Raw genomic sequence first — 19344 nt, forward strand, 5'->3', positions numbered from 1 at the left:
CCTTGAATAACACAGTTTTGTTGTTATTGCTATCCTTGTAAAGGAGACGGAAGAGAGTAGCACTGAAAAGGGTGAAAGGTAAAGATGCTCACTGACACCGAAGATGTCCGATATGTATGGAGAACAACTGATACGCAAGGCCATAGGAAACGTTAGAGGCATTTTAATTGGAGAGGAAAGGATGAAGAAAGCAAAATAAGCGGATGGTCAAGCAGTGCTGACAGAATCAGAAGAGAAGCCAAAGCAGACGTTGAAGAGTATTGCAAGAGTGGGTGAGGAGTATGGAATGAAGATAAATGCAGGGATGAGAATAAGCGAGAGATGAGAATAAGCGAGAAGGAAGCACCAGTTACATACTCCTGGACGTGTTGCGACCGGACTGAGTGACCGTTGTGGTGGATGGTGAGCCTGACTGTGGTAGTATCCACGGAGCTCGCCTCCATGGGCATGTCTGTTGTCGTTTGGTGGTTGGTGGCAGGCGCCGATCCGTCATGGAAACAGTACTGGTTCAGTTACCGCTTTATTTAATAACAAGTTACAGCAGCGAAGACGGTGCTGACAAGGGAAACTCCCCAACGCACCCCCTCAGATTCAGTGAGTGGTAAGAGAGCCCCGTGGATAGCCCGCCAAAAACTGTACACAGATCAAGCATGAAAACAGGAAAAAGGTGTACTGAAGTGTGGGAAAAAAAGCAAAATAGAAACAGTGAACGATCAATGAACAACAATTGCAATATAATGGCCCGGAAGACATGTGGATTCGTAGTTAAATGGCAGCCGGCATGGTAGCTCAGTGTGTTCGGTCAGAGAGTTGGCTAGTCTCTGTAATAATAAAAAATAATAATAATAATAATAAACTGAGTGAAGGGATCGCCGGCCGGAGTGGCCGAGCGATTCTAGGTGCTACGGTCGCAGGTTCGAATCCTGCCTCGGGCACGGATGTGTGTGATGTCCTTAGGTTAGTTAGGTTTAATTAGGGGACTGATGACCTCAGCAGTTATGTCCCATAGTGCTTAGAGCCATTTGAACCATTTTTTTATTTAATTTTTGAGTCAAAGGATCAACAACGAACTTCAACGGATATCATGTGACGTCCGCTAAGACCGAATACAACGAACAATAACCAACAAATCGCAAAAAAAAAAATGGTTATGGTGTTGGACTGCCAAGCGAGCGAGCTGTGTTCAAATCTCCCTCATGCTTTTTTTTTCTCACTGTTCGCGTTATTCAAATTTGTGTCTGTGTCATGATGTAACATCCGTTTGTCATAGCGAAGTGTAAGGTAGGGATCTATAACGACAGTTGATTCTGCACAACTACTCTATTAACATCCGAAAGGAAGTGGATATCTAACGGGAACAGCAAACGTTTGATGACAAGGCGACAAACCAATCGAATCCTCTACTGGAAAACACGTCTGGTGTCATACACGGCATTAATGACGGTACGTGTGTCATATGATAGAACTCTCTTATCGACGCAACTAATCTGTATGACTAGTAAGTGAGAGAGATACGCCTCCTTGCCCGATATAGGTGTTCGTATGAATGTGAATGTGATCTCTCTCAGGGAAATGATGAAAACATAATAGTTTGTCACATAAGCTGCAACAAACGGGGGCAACAGTTTCACAATCACACAGTTTCTCTGTGCTCTATCGAAACATATGTTTTTATCGTTTTTGAAGTTGTGTTCTGTTTTGGAAGTCTTGACTCTTGAATTCCTTTGTTGTAACACAGTTCACACGCGTTTATTAGTTTTTCTTTTTTTTTCACATTTCTGTGAGACGCTATGTGGTATCCCGCCTGCTCCCACTGTTCGTCACATTTGCTCACGACTGTAACGTATTCTGACCACATATTCTATAACCGTGTATAGTATGAAAACTGTCAAGACAAAAATTTCTATGACCGGACGGACAGTTCATAATGTTGTGAAAAAAATTAAAAAGTTGCCAGCCTGGAGCTTTGAACATGGCTCGCCCCCCCCCCCTTTTTTAAATCTCATTTTGCACGGTATTGTTCGTTGCATTTGTTCTGGGCGGAAGTCCCATGACACCCGTTCAAGTTCATTGTTGATCCGCTAACTCAGTTTTTTTATATTATTATTATTACAGAGGGCACCTAACCCTGTGACCGAACACGCTGAGCTACCGTGTCGGCGCCCTCGGTCAGTCCAACACCATAACCACTTACTAAAGACGCCGTTGCTGGGTAGTGTTGCTCTATATTCGTGGGCCATTCACTGTTTCTATTTTGCTTTTTTTTTCACATTTCAGTACACCTTCTTCCTGTTTTCATGCTTGATCTCTGTTGAGTTTTTGACGGGATGTCCTCTGGGCTCTCTTACCACTTAATCCGAGGGTGGTGCGTTGGGGAGTTTCCCTTGTGTGAGTATGGGCAATGCCCTCCCTGACGTAGGCTGGCCTCGGCCGGCGAAGCGTATTGGCGTCAGTAGCGAGCCGGCGGAAAAATATGCGTGACGTGACGTCTTCCCTCAGGCGATGTCGGCAGCGGGCTGGTGATGTCATCACGGCTGCTGTAGCGCTGACTCATGGACGGGGACGGAGCTGAGGTGTGTGTTGGATCGCACACGGCGCCCGCGGCCGTTATTCACAAGAGGAGGGTCACAGACACGGCTCATCTTAGAGATGGGACAGCCGACTGGTTTTAAGAACTGATTGACCAAAACAGCAGGATATAAAATGCTACTTTTTTATTTGTTTGGTGACAATCACTTGCTTTGTACGCGTAATTGTACTGTCATTTGCCATAAGCATTTTCTTGCGAGAAATATTTGTCATCATTCGTTAATTTTCTTTTAATTTCTTTAATTTAACTCAGTTTCTTCATACCTTTCATCCTTGCAGATACTATATATTGCACTCAATTTGTGTTGAAGGTCAAATTTCATGCAGTCATACGATATTTTCCATTCCCACTCCACTGATCGTTTCGCCATTCTGATATATTAAGAAAAGGCGTATTCATAAAGACGAACAAAAAAAGTGAAGAGAAAACTATTTATTGGCACTCAATAAAAAGCAAATATCGGAACGAACAACACAGTGTCGACAGGCATTAAGAGAATACAGTCAACAATTTGATTCAACAATGGGGAAACAGTCTAAAGTTTCCCCTCTAAACCGAATGCGTCGATTGTTTTCATTCGGTTGGTCCCACAGACTGATTTCACTCGAAACAAATGAATGAATAACTCAACCGAAACGTAAAGCTACAACCGAATGAGTCGGTTGTTTTCCAATAACCGACTGAATTCATTGTTTTCTTTCGGTTGCTCCCGTCACTAGCGCATCTCTGGTAGGTCGCTTGTGTACGATCTAAAATGAAAGACTCTGAGATATTTAGGCTCAGTAACCCGCCATTTTTGATAAAACCACTCCTAAAGTTCATGGCGTGCAATCGACTCAAAATTGAGAGGATCGATAGACAATTAAAACAGAATTTTTCATCATCGCTTATGGCGCCCGCAAACAGACATTCATCGCTTTTTTTTTTTTTTTTAATCTCATTTTGTTCGTTACAGTTCGTTGCAATCGTTCGTGGAGGACGCCCCCTGACGCCCGTTGAAGCTCCTTATTGAGCCATTCACTCAGGTTTTTTTAAATTTATTTTTTATTACAGAGGGGTGCTAACCCTCTGAACGAAGACGTTGAGCTACCGTCCCTGCTGACCATTCAGCTATCGAGGCGGAGTAATCTACGGAGACTTTCATTCTCTGTCTTTTCCGCTGCAGCTACCGCTAACGGGCGAGGCTGAAGTTTTCTCTGGGTCAGAGAGACTCCTAGTTGCTGATAACATTGCTCGCAGATATCTCTGGAATCGATAGCCACTGCGAAAGCTCAAACTTTTGGTGTTATTTTAAATCTGTAAATGGATCAAAGCCATCTGGCCAAACACTCACTGACCACAAAGACATTTGAACGGAGGATAGCAGGGAGAAGGCCTAAATATTAAATTCCTTTTTGCAAAATTGCTTCATTGAGGAATAGCTCACTGTGGTTCGTCCTGTTACCTGTCGCTCGAACCTCAAAATGATACATATTGAAACAAGACACTGCTAGATAGTGAGCTTAACAGGGGAAAAGAGGGTGGACCTGATGGGATACCTATAAGGGTCTCCAAAAAGTGCTCGAATGAAATGTGCTTAACAGATGAAAGGGGAATGTCTGGGGTCCTGCCCACTCGTTTCTTGTAGGATGCTGCTTCGGACAGCTATACAACAATTCAAGCAAATCATGTTAATGGTGTTTATTACAATAAAGTAGACTGACAATACTTACACTACTGGCCATTAAAATGTTACACCACGAAGATGGCGTGCTACAGACGCGAAATTTAACCGTCAGGAAGAATATGCTGTGACATGCAAATGATTAGCTTTTCAGAGCGTTCACACAAGGTTGGCGCCGGTGGTGACACCTACAACGTCCTGACATGAGGAAAGTTTCCAACCGATTTCTCATATACAAACAGCAGTTGACCGGCGTTGCCTGGTAAAACGTTGTTGTGATGCCTCGTGTAAGGAGGAGAAATGCGTACCATCACGTTTCCGACTTTGATAAAGGTCGGATTGTAGCCTATCGCGATTGCGGTTTATCGTATCGCGACATTACTGCTCGCGTTGGTCGAGATCCAATGACTGTTAGCAGAATATGGAATCGGTGGGTTCAGGAGGGTAATACGGAACGCCGTGCTGGATCCCAACGGCCTCGTACCACAATTACTCGAGATGACAAGCATCTTATCCACATGGCTGTAACGGCTCGTGCAGCCACGTCTCGATCCCTGAGTCAACAGATGTTGACGTTTGCAAGACAACAACCATCTGCACGAACAGTTCGACAACGTTTGCAGCAGCATGGACTATCAGCTCGGAGACCATGGCTGCGGTTACCCTTGACACTGCCTGCGATGGTGTACTCAACGACGAACCTAGGTGCACGAATGGCAAAACATCATTTTTTCAGATGAATCCAGATTATGTTTACAACATCATGATGCTCGCATCCGTGTTTGGCGACATCGCGGTGAACGCACATTGGAAGCGTGTATTCATCGTCGCCATACTGGCGTATCATCCGGCGTGATGGTATGGGGTGCCATTTGTTACGCGTCTCGGTCACCTCTTGTTCGCATTGACGACACTTCGAACAGTGGACATTACATTTCAGATGTATTACGACCCGTGGATTAACCCTTCATTCGATCCCTGCGAAACCTTACATTTCAGCAGGATAATGCACGACCTCATGTTGCAAGTCCTGTATGGGCCTTTCTGGACACAGAAAATATTCGACTGCAGCCCTGGCCTGCACATTCTCCAGATCTCGCACCAATTGAAAACGTCTGGTCAATGGTGGCCTAGCAACTGGCTCGTCACAATACGCCAGTCACTACTCTTGATGAACTGTGGTATCGTGTTGATGCTGCATGGGCAGCTGTACCTGTACACGCCATCCAAGCTCTGTTTGACTCAATGCCCAGGCGTATCAAGGCCGTTATTACGGCCAGAGGTGATTGTTCTGGGTACTAATTTCTCAGGATCTACGCACTCAAATTGCGTGAAAATGTAATCACATCTCAGTTCTAGCATAATATATGTGTCCAATGAATACCCGTTTCTCATCTGCATTTCTTGTTGGTGTAGCAATTTTAATGGTCAGTAGTGTAATATTGGTTTACAATGTCGTGTCGCAAGATATTGGCCACATGCAAATAATCAGTGTCATTCGCTATATAGAATGTCAATGCAAGTAATGTATATGGATCACAAGTAATAGTTCTTCTAGTGGCCGGCCGTTGTGGCCGTGCGGTTCTAGGCGCTACAGTCTGGAACCGAGCGACCGCTATGGTCGCAGGTTCGAATCCTGCCTCGGGCATGGATGTGTGTGATGTCCTTAGGCTAGTTAGGTTTAATTAGTTCTAAGTTCTAGGCGACTGATGACCTCAGAAGTTTAGTCGCATAGTGCTCGAGCCATTTGAACCATTTTTCTTCTAGTGCTCTCTCCTAGTCCTTGTCTACAAGTGTCCGTCTTCTACTGTCCGGCCGAGGCTGGCAGGAGCTGCGCTTGTATTCTCTTCCTGTAGAGGCCGCTCCTGCCGTGGTGCGGTCCTAGTCAGCAAACTATTGGCTGACGTCGTCTCACAGCCTTCTCTGCTCGTGCGTTCTTCATCTTCGTGCCGGTGCTTGTCGTTACGCTGGAACAGAGTGGACCAGATGGGGTACGCTTAAGAGTCTACAAAAAGTACTCGAAATAACTTTCTCTAGCTGCATTTACTACAGGCTCGCAAAGGGAACGAAGCGTTCCAAGCGATTCGAATAACGCGCGGGTCATTCCCGTTTTTAAGCGAGTCCTCAAACAGGCCCACAAAACTATCCTACCCCTACATCGCTAACGTCAGTCTGTTGTAAAATTTGGAACACGTTTTATGCTCACGTTGTATGACATAAAAATCTCTTCCGTGGGAATCAACATGGCTTCGTCAAACATCGATCATGTGAAACTCAGCTCGTTCTGTTCGTCCACGAAAATCAGAAGGCAGTAGATATCGGCGCCCAGGCTGATGCCGTGTACCTCGAGTTCCAGAACGCGTTCCTCACAGTGACCCACTGAAGAAAACACGAGCTAATGAAATGTCAGAGCAGCTGTTCTGTGATTGGATCGAAGAGTTCTTAGCAAATAGAACACAGAATATCATCGTCAACGGAAAGATCGTCAAAAAGTGACTTCGGATGTACCCCAATGGAGTATTACAGGTCCATTACTATTAACAGTATATATAAATGATCTAGTGGATAACGATGGAAGCTCTGTTCGGCTGTTTTTGAATGATGGTGTTGTATACAAGGTGAAGAAAATTTCGGGCACTCGGACTTCGCAGCACAATTCCTCACACATTGGCAATACAAAACGTTTCTCAAAAAATTTCGTCCTGCTCATATTTCGGCCACTAAATGGTTCGGATCCCAGACCGGTACACATTTTCGCTCGTCGCCGCTGATTCCGCTTAATGTCCCGCTGCATCTGACAGCAGTCATCCCTCTTCCGTTCACATAAAAGAAGGAGATTCCACAAGACGGTGTGTGGCGGATGCTACCTCTAGCAGTAATACTAGTAGTTTTATTCATCCGTAGACCACTTTTACAAAGGTAAGAGCAGTTTCCTTGTAAAAGTGATCTACGCATGAATAAAACTACTGGTACCACTCCTAGAGGTAGCCTCCGCCACACACCATCTTGTAGAGTCTTCTTCTTTTCCCTGCGCCTTTGTCCACAATCTGCACAGGATTTGGCATAGTTTAATTCAGGGATGGCCGAATTCCCTTCCTGTCGCCACCCCGTTACCTCACGGTACAGAATGTGTGTACCCCAACTGTCGATGTGTAACGTGATTCATGTGAAGGCGTGTGGAAGTGTTCTAAATATTTACGAATCGTGTAACTCGCTGTTCACCTAGTCGGGCGTGGTAAACCACCTAAAACCCACATCCAGGGTGGCTGGCAAAGTGACACTTCTCGTTAACCCGGCGGAGGGATTCCATCTGAGGTCGGCGCGCGTCCCCGCTCGTGCTTGAACATGCACGGCTGTCTGGACGAGTAAGGTGGCTTGTGGGAGTTCAGATGTAGATGGAGATCACAGGCGACTCGTGGCTACCATGCTAGAGGACGGTTGCGAATTTCTTACCAATGTGGTCTAATTCTCGAGTGACAGAGAGTCCCACTTATTTTGTTGTTCCCCTCAGTTGCCTCAAAATACTTATATTTGGCTGTTATATCTAAAGCACCCCCCCCCCCCCCCTTTTCCCAATGAACCATGGACCTTGCCGGTGGTAGGGAGGCTTGCGTGCCTCAATGATACAGATAGCCGTACCGTAGGTGCAACCACAATGGAGGGGTATCTGTTGAGAGGCCAGACAAACGTGTGGTTCCTGATCTGGCCTTGTAACATCAACCGAAACGGCCTTGCTGAGCTGGTACTGCGAACGGTTGAAAGCAAGTGGAAACTACAGCCGTAAGTTTTACCGAGGACATGCAGCTTTACTGTGTGGTTAAGTGATGATGGCGTCCTCCTGGGTAAAATATTTCGGAGGTAAAATAATCCCCCATTCGGATTTCCGGGCGGGGACAACTCAGGAAGACATCGTTATCAGGAGAAAAAAAAGGTGTTCTACGGGTCGGAGCGTAGAATGTCAGATCCCTTACTAGGGCAGGCGGGTTAGAAAATTTAAAAATGAAAATGGATAGGTTAAAGTTAGATATAGGGGGAATTAGTCAAGTTCGGTGGCAGGAGGAACATGACTTCTGGCCAAGTGAATATGGGGCTATAAATACAAAATCAAATATGAGTAATGCAGGAGCAGGTTTAATAATGAAAAAAATAGGAACGTGGATAAGCTACTACTAACAGCATAGTGAACGCTTTATTGTAGCCAAGATAGACACGAAACAGAAGCCTACCAAAGTAGTACAAGTTAATATGCCAACTAGCTCCGCACATGATGAAGATATTGAAGAATTGTATGATGCGATAAAAGACATTACTCGGATAGTTAAGACAGACGAAAATTTAATAGTCGTTGGAGACTGGAATTCGGTATTAGGAAAAGGAAGAGAAGGAATATCAGTAGGAGAATATGGGCTGGGGGTAAGGAACGAAAGAGGAAGCCGCTTGGTAGAATTTTGTACAAAGCATAATTTTATCATAGCTATCACTTGGTTTAAGAATCATGAAAGAAGGTTGTATACGTGGAAGAGACCTGGAGACACTGGAAGGTTTCAGGTAGATTATGTAATGATAAGACAGTGATTTGGGAACCAGGTTTTAAATTGTAAGACATTTCCAGGGGCAGATGAGAACTCTGACCACAATTTGTTGGTTATGAACTGTAAATTAAAACTGAAGAAACTGCAAAAAGATACGTATTTAAAGAGATGGGACCTGGAAGTTATTGAGAGTTTCAGAGAGAGCATTAGGAAACGATTGACAAGAACAGGGGAAAGAAATCCAGTAGCAGAAGAAAGGGTAGCTTTGAGAGATGAAATAGTGAAGGCAGTAGAGGATTAAGTAGGTAAAAAGACGAGGGCTAGTAGAAACCCTTGGGTAACAGAAGAGATATCGGATTTAATTGATGAAAGGAGAAAATGTAAAGATGCAGTAAATGAAGCAGGCGAAAAGGAATTCAAACGCGGGCAAATTATTGATGCTCACATGGTGGGTGCTTCCATAACCAAGGTTCCCGAAGTGTTTGGTGTTTCAAGAAAGTCGGCAAGGTCAATCTGTCATTTCCCTCTTCTCTTGTTTCAACAAAATTGAATTCAGTTGGTCTACTCAAACTATAAAACCAACATTCGTGTGGCGGACATGTAAAACTGTGTGGATGACTACCTTGGCTGATAATTTGATGTCTTGCTACAAATTTTATTATTTTCCTACTTTTTGACTGTCCGTTTGCGTACCTCTATGTAACATCATTGTCGAGATATAATGATACCGTGTCTGGCCGACTGAAAAATCGTTCGTTCACACCTAGCACGCCAATTCAGCCACTTCTGGACTTCGCGCCATTGCGTCTTGGAGGGAACCTAATCAAAAAGTTAACATACTATGCACATTTTTATTCATTAATGCAATAAGGAATTATTTTCTGGAGTAATCAAACATTAAGAAAGAAAGTATTCATTGGGCAAAAGCGTGGCACAAGAATGATATATGGTAGATTTTCTTGCCGCAACGAACGACCATTGCAAGTAAAAATACAGGAATTAAAGCAATAAAGACCAGGGAAACTCTACCGTGGACGTTAACGCGGGGAGTACAACACGGCTTCCGGCCACGGGCGCGACTCCAGTCAGCCACTAACCTTGGAGGAATCTTTGAGAATGCCAGTCACTTGTGCTAGCGATTTTCCGAAAAATCGTTAAACAAACGTTGACCTAATATCAAACGGGAAGAGTGCATTAAATTAGTTGTAGATTTCAGTGGTTAACGAAAGATAGTAATAGAAACTAGTTACAAGATGAATATCTTCTGATATTTCGGAAGTTGTCATAGATTGACGGAGAGGGACAGAGAGATAGATATAGAGAGGGAGAGAGAGGGAGAGAGATGGATGCGAATAATAAGAAGCGATGGCGAAACATGAGGCCATCTTACCTTGCAATTGGCGCTGCACAAGGTCTTGTCGTAAAAACTATGAACATAGAGTAATCCTGCACTGACAAACACGAAAACATGAGGTCTGCAAGAGTGCAAAGCATTATTAAGAAAACTGAGTACTTACGTTTTGTGAATAAAATCGTCTAGATCGCATAATACATCACTTTGTTTCTAACTTCGTTACTCTTACTCCCGTCATCAGGTCAAAACTTAGAACTTGTAAAACAATGTTCAATGTTCGTCAATAAAATCTGTCACTAAGTAGGGCATCAACTCTCAACTTGTACTTACGGTTTCAGTTTTTCGAACAAAAAATCTGACTTAGATATAATATCACCCTGACGATTCTTGCAATAACGTAGAAGTTCGTTCTTTATTCGTTTGAAGTGCATAAAACATCCTTACCTGTGTCTGGCATGTTTTGAATCTCCTACCACGCCGTACATTAGCGCCAGCACATAGATGTGTCTCTGAATTAACAGAGCTCTACATTAATTCAGTCTGAAACACACCACAGTGCATTAGGATAGGTGTAAGATCCATCGCGGCAGGCGATGCGGATTCAGGCATGCTGCTATTGACGGAACGGAACAGCTGCTGTCATCCTGCAGATTAGGGACCCTCGTCCTACAGGTTATTTTCAGTCCGGCTTTGGTGCTGGGACATCGGTCTAACTTCGTATCTCGTATGTCACAATACTACGTTTGAGAACATTTCTAAATTTTTCTCTTTGTTCATTATAAACAAAGAAAGTAACAGCACTTGTAAAAGTAATTTTCACACTAAACTTACAAAAAATATTTATTGATTTTACATATTTTAAGAAACTTGTGTCTACGCTGTTTCGGCCTCAGGTAGACTGAGTTTAGGAGACTTTTTGCAACAAGCAGATCTGTAATCTCCTTCCCTCTGTTTTGCTGGTTCGTAAACTGAAAGAGTTTTCTTTGCGGCGATCGGAGGTGCGTAAGGTATGATTAACAGAGATAACATTATTTTGCGCCAAATATGATAGTATTTCCTAAAAGTAAAACGTATCTTCTTACGAATATTACAGTTCTTCAGTTTAATGTGAAAGCATAACAGTTGATACTATACACTTGGTTTATCGAGTTCGTAAGTAACATACTTCCTGTCAATGGCAAGACTCAACCAAATGGTTCAAATGGCTCTGAACACTATGGGACTTAACATCTATGGTCTTCAGTCCTCTAGAACTTAGAACTACTTAAACCTAAGTAACCTAAGGACATCACACAACACCCAGTCATCACTAGGCAGAGAAAATCCCTGACCCCGCCGGGAATCGGACCCGGGAACCCGGGCGCGGGAAGCGAGAACGCTACCGCACGACCACGAGCTGCGGACAAGACTAAACCTTGCTCATATTCATACTGAAGTTTGTCTTTGCAATATTGCTTTTCCAAATTAAACTATCGTGTTGTAATAGTTCGTAGTAAACTTAATAATTATTTATATATTAACAGAGCCCGCCAACGGATGTTGCTGACTAAGAATGAGACACTGATGTGTTAATTTAAATGGTTCAAATGGCTCTGAGCACTATGGGACTTCACATCTGAGGTCATCAGTCCCCTAGAACTTAGAACTACTTAAACCTAACTAACCTAAGGACATCACACACGCCCATTCCCGAGGCAGGATTCTAACCTGCGGCCGTAGCAGCAGCACGGTTCCGGACTGAAGCGCCAAAACCGCTAGGCCACACCGGCCGGCGAAATGTTAATTGATTACGTGTATAATTAACACGTACCTCCCGAGAATAAACGGATTAATCGGTGACTGCTGCCCTACCATCGGTCAGAAAAGTTTCTAACGCATATTTTTATCCACATCTACAAACTGTCCATGTGTGTGTGGTGTGATTAAACTGCATACGATCTTTTCTCCGAAACCTGAATAACGACTATCTTCGCGTGGTATAAAGGCACATGAACTGTCGCGTTTGGGGATTGTTAAATGAAACAGTAAGACAATGTCTCCGACTGGAAAAAGCGCTAATGTTCCATTGGACCACCTATGGGTGTCGGGTGCGAATGACTGCGTGATAACACTAACGTTAGTAGTAGACCTTACAGATCCGGGTTCGAATTCCAAATGACGCAAGTTTATGTCACACCCTAGGTTGATAATATTTGTTGGTTCTAATAATTTCACGTCAATACTTTGATTGCCGAATCAGCAATAGCAGGCAGTGCAATACAAAAATAAAACGGGCGATCCGGTTAGCAAACAGGAACGCCACATGGCCTGCTTTTCTTTTCCTCATTTCGCTGTACTTTTCATCTTCACATCTACCGGCCGCCCTGATAGCTGGTTGCCAGGCAACACGACTAACTGTCCCAACGGCATGCCGACTGCGCACCACTCCCACAAACAAGCATGCGACGGACCGGCAAAACATCGGTGCCGCGTTACAAAGGCAGTGTGAAAAAAATTTACTTAATTCAGTCTCTTTATGTGTTGTATCAGTTATTAATAGCTGATGTCGTATCTTTGCTCAGAATGCTACACTCCTGTAAATAGAAATAAGAACACCGTTAATTCATTGTCCCAGGAAGGGGAAACTTTATTGACACATTCCTGGGGTCAGATACATCACATGATCACACTGGTAGAACCACAGGCACATAGACACAGGCAACAGAGCATGCACAATGTCGGCACTAGTACAGTGTATATCCACCTTTCGCAGCAATGCAGGCTGCTATTCTCCCATGGAGACGATCGTAGAGATGCTGGATGTAGTCCTGTGGAACGGCTTGCCATGCCATTTCCACCTGGCGCCTCAGTTGGACCAGCGTTCGTGCTGGACGTGCAGACCGCGTGAGACGACGCTTCATCCAGTCCCAAACATACTCAATGGGGGACAGATCCGGAGATCTTGCTGGCCAGGGTAGTTGACTTACACCTTCTAGAGCACGTTGGGTGGCACGGGTTACATGCGGACGTGCATTGTTCTGTTGGAACAGCAAGTTCCCTTGCCGGTCTAGGAATGGTAGAACGATGGGTTCGATGACGGTTTGGATGTACCGTGCACTATTCAGTGTCCCCTCGACGATCACCAGAGGTGTACGGCCAGTGTAGGAGATCGCTCCCCACACCATGATGCCGGGTGTTGGCCCTGTGTGGCTCGGTCGTATGCAGTCCTGATTGTGGCGCTCACCTGCACGGCGCCAAACACGCATACGATCATCATTGGCACCAAGGCAGAAGCGACTCTCATCGCTGAAGACGACACGTCTCCATTCGTCCCTCCATTCACGCCTGTCGCGACACCATTGGAGGCGGACTGCACGATGTTGGGGCGTGAGCGGAAGACGGCCTAACGGTGTGCGGGACCGTAGCCCAGCTTCATGGAGACGGTTGCGAATGGTCCTCGCCGATACCCCAGGAGCAACAGTGTCCCTAATTTGCTGGGAAGTGGCGGTGCGGTCCCCTACGGCACTGCGTAGGATCCTACGGTCTTGGCGTGCATCCGTGCGTCGCTGCGGTCCGGTCCCAGGTCGACGGGCACGTGCACCTTCCGCCGACCACTGGCGACAACATCGATGTACTGTGGAGACCTCACGCCCCACGTGTTGAGCAATTCGGCGGTACGTCCACCCGGCCTCCCGCATGCCCACTATACGCCCTCGCTCAAAGTCCGTCAACTGCACATACGATTCACGTCCACGCTGTCGCGGCATGCTACCAGTGTTAAAGACTGCGATGGAGCTCCGTATGCCACGGCAAACTGGCTGACACTGACGGCGGCGGTGCACAAATGCTGCGCAGCTAGCGCCATTCGACGGCCAACACCGCGGTTCCTGGTGTGTCCGCTGTGCCGTGCGTGTGATCATTGCTTGTACAGCCCTCTCGCAGTGTCCGGAGCAAGTATGGTGGGTCTGACACACCGGTGTCAATGTGTTCTTTTTTCCATTTCCAGGAGTGTAGTTGCCGATACATACAAACGTTTCTCAGAATTGCTGCACGGAGGAGGTATGTGGCCGAAGTGAGTTTTGTACAGCTGACTAGGATCACAGAATTTCTCACGGTCTCTGATGTTTCTAATTTAGAACGTCTGTGTTCGACGCCCATGGAGCTACGTAGTTTTGTGTAAAGTCATTCAGCAAACTCCCATATCACACAAATCAAGATGTTGGAACTTCCTTACAATCGAAAAGAAAATTAAAAATATACCTCATTATTCACTCCTTCTACAAGTTATCTCGTTATCTACATTCAATTCTATTCGCTACATGGCAAGTAGCTGTGGTTATTGGCCGGCCGCGGTGGTCTCGCTGTTCTAGGCGCGCAGTCCGGAACCGTGAGAGTGCTACGGGCGCAGGTTCGAATCCTGCCTCGGGCATGGCTGTGTGTGATGTCCTTAGGTTTAAGTAGTTCTAAGTTCTAGGGGACTGATGACCACAGCAGTTGAGTCCCATAGTGCTCAGAGCCATTTGAACCATTTTTTGTGGTTATTGCAAACTTGCACCACAAGAAGTGTAAACAGGACTGTTGTTACAGATGTAGGTAATTAGTTGCGTTGAAGTAATCGAGTAAATTTTAAGCTATGAGTAAAAGAGGAACAGCGGGTATTTAATGTAACAGAGTGAGATAACGCTTGTTTTCCTTCTAATTTACTATGTCAAATTTAGCTGGTGTTAGAACAAATAGTGGTAGTCATTATAGAGACAGCTTTATGTTAAGACATTGTACGTCTTAAGCTGGTAAGAGTAGCTTCTCTGTTGTAACTGTATGCCTTGACTTGTTCCACGTTCCTGAAAGTTCTCCTTCTTATTGAGATTTACAGAACATGATGAATGAGACATTATTTCGTTGCTCTGGTATTTATTAGATCGTCATCACCATCATCATCATTACTGATTTGACATTCATTGCTGGACAAAGCTCTCCTCATAACGTTTGTGTGCATTACGGTGTTTTATAACGCTGTCATCGCCATCTTTTCTTTCCTATTTGAATCCAGCAAACATATTTCTCTGTCCATCTACCATCCATTCACATGGTCAAATGTCCCGACTACATCTATCTTGCCGTCATCGGTTGTATATATAACTGTACCTTGATAGATTGGTCTGTTATCCCGTCGCTCCTAATAACTGTTCATCATACATCTCTTCATTTCTCGGTGAGTGAGCAGCTCTCTGTATTCCACATTAAAATTCATTGTCTCATTCCTGTAAGTCAAAACTGGTAATTCGCATTGAATATAAGCTTTTCCTTTATAGACATACCGGAACCTTATGTTTGAAAACCATGTATATTTTACAAAACGCACTCAACAATTTTATAGTCTTTTTTGACTTCTTTTGCTGTGCGTGAAACAGATAATATCAAAAAGATAGTTCGACATAGGCGGTACCAATCATCTTACTGATCCATTATTTCGTGGCTTTAATTTTAAAAAACTTACAAAAAGACGCTCAATTGTCTGAATGTCAAAAAAATGTACTGTCTCCTTCGATATACTGAAAAACAAAAACAGAGTTTTTATTATTTATGAAAATTTTAATAAGAAGCTGAGCTTTTTTTTGGATGTTGGGCGATGTTCGATCTCAATGAGTGGTAATGGTCTGAGAAAGCTTCAGGACCGTTGCGATAGATGGTAGTACCTCAGTGTGTAGCCATATGCTGCAGTCGACTGATCATCTCTCGCGTAATTCAAGAAGATAATTTACATCTAACAAACGGTTAAGTTTTAATCTATATCATGTTCGTTACACTTCCCGGATTCGCAGCCTTCTCCAATTTGGAAGCCAAGAGCCGCGACTGCTTGTGCCGGTTCATCATTGCTCCACTCCATGATAAAATGGCAAATAAATGTTTCAGTTTCAGTTTGCACAATGATTCATCTTCGGTCATGTATTGTAGAAAAAAATCCCATTATTCACCCACTATATCTGCTTTCAGTATGAGACGGAAGCACGCAAACAAGCCGGCAGGAAATTGCACTTTGGCAGCTGCGCAGCTGCACTGCTGCGCTGCACGCCAACTCAACTGCTGGCCGTCACAATGTCTCATATTGGACGCAGCATTAACTTTTTTTTTTTTTTTTTGCTGCTTGGTTACAAATAGTGCTATACACAAGACTAAGTTTCGGCATTGAAGAAATACGCGCAAAACAGAGATAATACATGAAAAGACATGGCTTCTTATCCACTACAACTGTTATTTAAAATATCTTTATTTAATTTTGTGGCCGGTTATCATCTTCAGGCCAACGGCCCTGCCGCCGTGGTAGCACCGGTTCCCGTCAGATCACCAAAGTTAAGTGCTGTCGGGCTGGGCTAGCACTTGGATGGGTGACCATCCGGTCTGCTGAGCGCTGTTGGCAAGCGGGGTACACTCAGCCCTTATGAGGCAAACTGAGGAGCTACTTGATCGAGAAGTAGCGGCTCCGGTCTCGGAAACTGTGATACGACCGGGAGAGCGGTGTGCTGACCACATGCCCCTCCATCTCCGCATCCACTAACGTCTGTGGATGAGGATGACACGGCGGTCAGTCGGTGCCATTGGGCCTTCATGGCCTGTTTGTTTAGTTTTTTTTATCATCCTCAGACGGCTCCCTCATTACAGCAGATGACATGCTCTAAGGTGTGGTGCAATCATATGCGCCATTTGAGTTACATTCAGATCAGATTGCACACATAGTTAGATACAAGTAGATATCATTATACTACATGGTAGTTGTGAGCTGGAACTGTAATATGTCATCTGTATGGCTTCTGGTCGAAAGATAAGGTATAACGCGATGGTATTGCCAACGAAGACCATAAGACTGTGTTGGACGATGTCCTATATTTTTGTAGTCGGAATTATTTGTCTTCGTGTCGGCTTCGAAATACACATCAGTCATATTATGCCAAACCGTCCAATTTGTAATGCATGTAAGATATGCATGTGTTCTATATACATTATTTACGTCAAGGCTGGAAACAGGAGTTAAAACCGCCAGAGGATTGTTAGGCATACCAACAGATAAGAAAGTGTAGAAGTCGCATGGTTTCAGTCTGTTAGTCATTTTTGAAAGTTCTGATATATAATTATCTGTTTCATATGTGCTGTATATATCGCCAGCGATGAAATGTTACATCCGAGTATGTTGATAACAATTATCTGGCTATTTTCGTACGAATATAACATCGAAACATTCTGTACAGGGCGTTTCGCACTTACTATAACAAACTTCTGAAGATAGTAGAGGGGAGTTAGCAACTATATTTTAAGTAAGGAACCCATGTCAGCAATGTTCCGGTTGGATTTAAAATAAATTTGAAAATCGGATGACTTTCAAGTCTCTCGCTTCACGGTACGCACAATGAGGTTTGACTTGTGCGCTCTACAGGAGCTGATCCATGTGGCGAACGTACTGTTCGTTGTATAAGGTGTATTTGCGACACAAACTTTCATTACACACGTTCCAAAAACCATGGTGCGCCTCCGTGGAGCACCCGTCAGTCCCCCTAATTGCAATCGTAACAGGTCTGACGAAAAAGGTACGTGGCGGACTGAGGCGATACCGAAAACGTTCTCGATACGTGCATTGTGCAGCTCTACTACTACGCACCATGCCGTGAAGCGCGAAATTTGAAAGTTACCCCATCTTCAAACTTTTTTCTTTTTTATATCCAAAACTTTATCCACTACGTCCTCTTTACAACCCGTAGAAGCCTGTCCTAGGAATTGTGGAACATCCTACAAATCTTTTGTGACGGATTTCAATCTGCTTCTTCAATATTCAGTCTGAAAATTTGACCTGGTGGATACATATCTCCAATTCGTTTAGTATATTCATACATTGCAGTATATTCAAATATTTTTCTGTACATCCGTGCAATTATGTTTAATGACCATAATCTATTGTCTCTTTCGCTTGGATGAGGATGTGTTCACATATCCATGCGTATTGTATATGTCCACACATTCCTTATACCTAGATTTTAACTTCTATTTCGTCTACCCAGTATAAATACGGTTGCAATTATAATATATAATTTTATGTATTCCGTATCAGATAAATTTTAACATGTTATCAACATGTTTTAACATGTTATATCCATGCGTATTGTATATGTCCACACATTCCTTATACCTAGATTTTAACTTCTATTTCGTCTACCCAGTATAAATACGGTTGCAATTATAATATATAATTTTATGTATTCCGTATCAGATAAATTTTAACATGTTATCAATTTCATCTCCCTCTGTTTATTCCGAACAACCAAAACATTATGACCCCAGCCCAGCGCGACGTTGGATACCGCCTGTTGATGTTGCGGGCACGTGACACAGTAACAAAAGTATATAAGCGGGGCAGAGACGGGCGGGGGATCACCCTAGCGAAGATATGGGCAGCAAATGGTGAAATCCATTGAGATAAGCGACTTCCACAAAGGGCAGATTATTAGTACACAGAGCCTGTGAACAAGTATCTCGAAAACGGCGAAGCTGGTCGAATGTTCACGTGCTACTGTCGTGCGCATTTACGGAAAGAGGCAGAAAGACAGTGAAACTACCACTAGGCGCTAAATGGTTGGACGTCCACGAATCTTTACAGAACGGGGGGTTCGGAGACGTGTCTTCTCTGCAAAGTAGGACAGATGGTGATGTGTGGCATCTCTATAATGTTACTTAAAAACCGTCTTGATTGCAAATATTTTTATTCATATGACCGGTTTCGGTTCATTCAGAACCATCTTCAGATCTGATATTTCAGTTACAGGAGTAACCCGTCCAAATCCAGCAGTTTTCAGATGAGATGTGACGTAGCATGTGAAAACTGCTGGATTTGGACGGGTTACTCCTGTAACTGAAATATCAGATCTGAAGATGGTTCTGAATGAACCGAAACCGGTCATATGAATAAAAATATTTGCAATCAAGACGGTTTTTAAGTAACATTATAATTTCACTTATTGCTGTTGTCCCAAAAGACATTATGTCTGTTTTTGCAAAATGTGGCATCTCTGCCGAAAGAGCACAATGCTGGAGCACGCACAAGTGTTTCGGAGAACACCGTCATCGGGTACTGTTGAACATGGAGCTCCGCAGCAGACCGCCCTTAAGTCTTCACATGTTGACACAACGACATCGTCAGTTACGATTGCAGTGGGTTCGGGATCATTGGGATTCGACTGTC

The 19344-nt window shown here is 44.1% G+C and overlaps 1 protein-coding gene and 1 pseudogene across 2 annotated transcripts in view; both read left to right on the forward strand.

The window, feature by feature from the left end:
* LOC126299294 (uncharacterized) overlaps positions 1-19344 on the forward strand; it is a 483067-nt gene that overhangs the window by 39777 nt on the left and 423946 nt on the right. The gene's annotated exons all lie outside the window — the stretch shown is intronic.
* Positions 16419-16536, forward strand: LOC126299961 (5S ribosomal RNA; annotated as a pseudogene).

This window comes from Schistocerca gregaria, chromosome X (genome assembly GCF_023897955.1).
Source record: "Schistocerca gregaria isolate iqSchGreg1 chromosome X, iqSchGreg1.2, whole genome shotgun sequence".
Taxonomy (NCBI): Eukaryota; Metazoa; Arthropoda; class Insecta; order Orthoptera; family Acrididae; genus Schistocerca; species Schistocerca gregaria.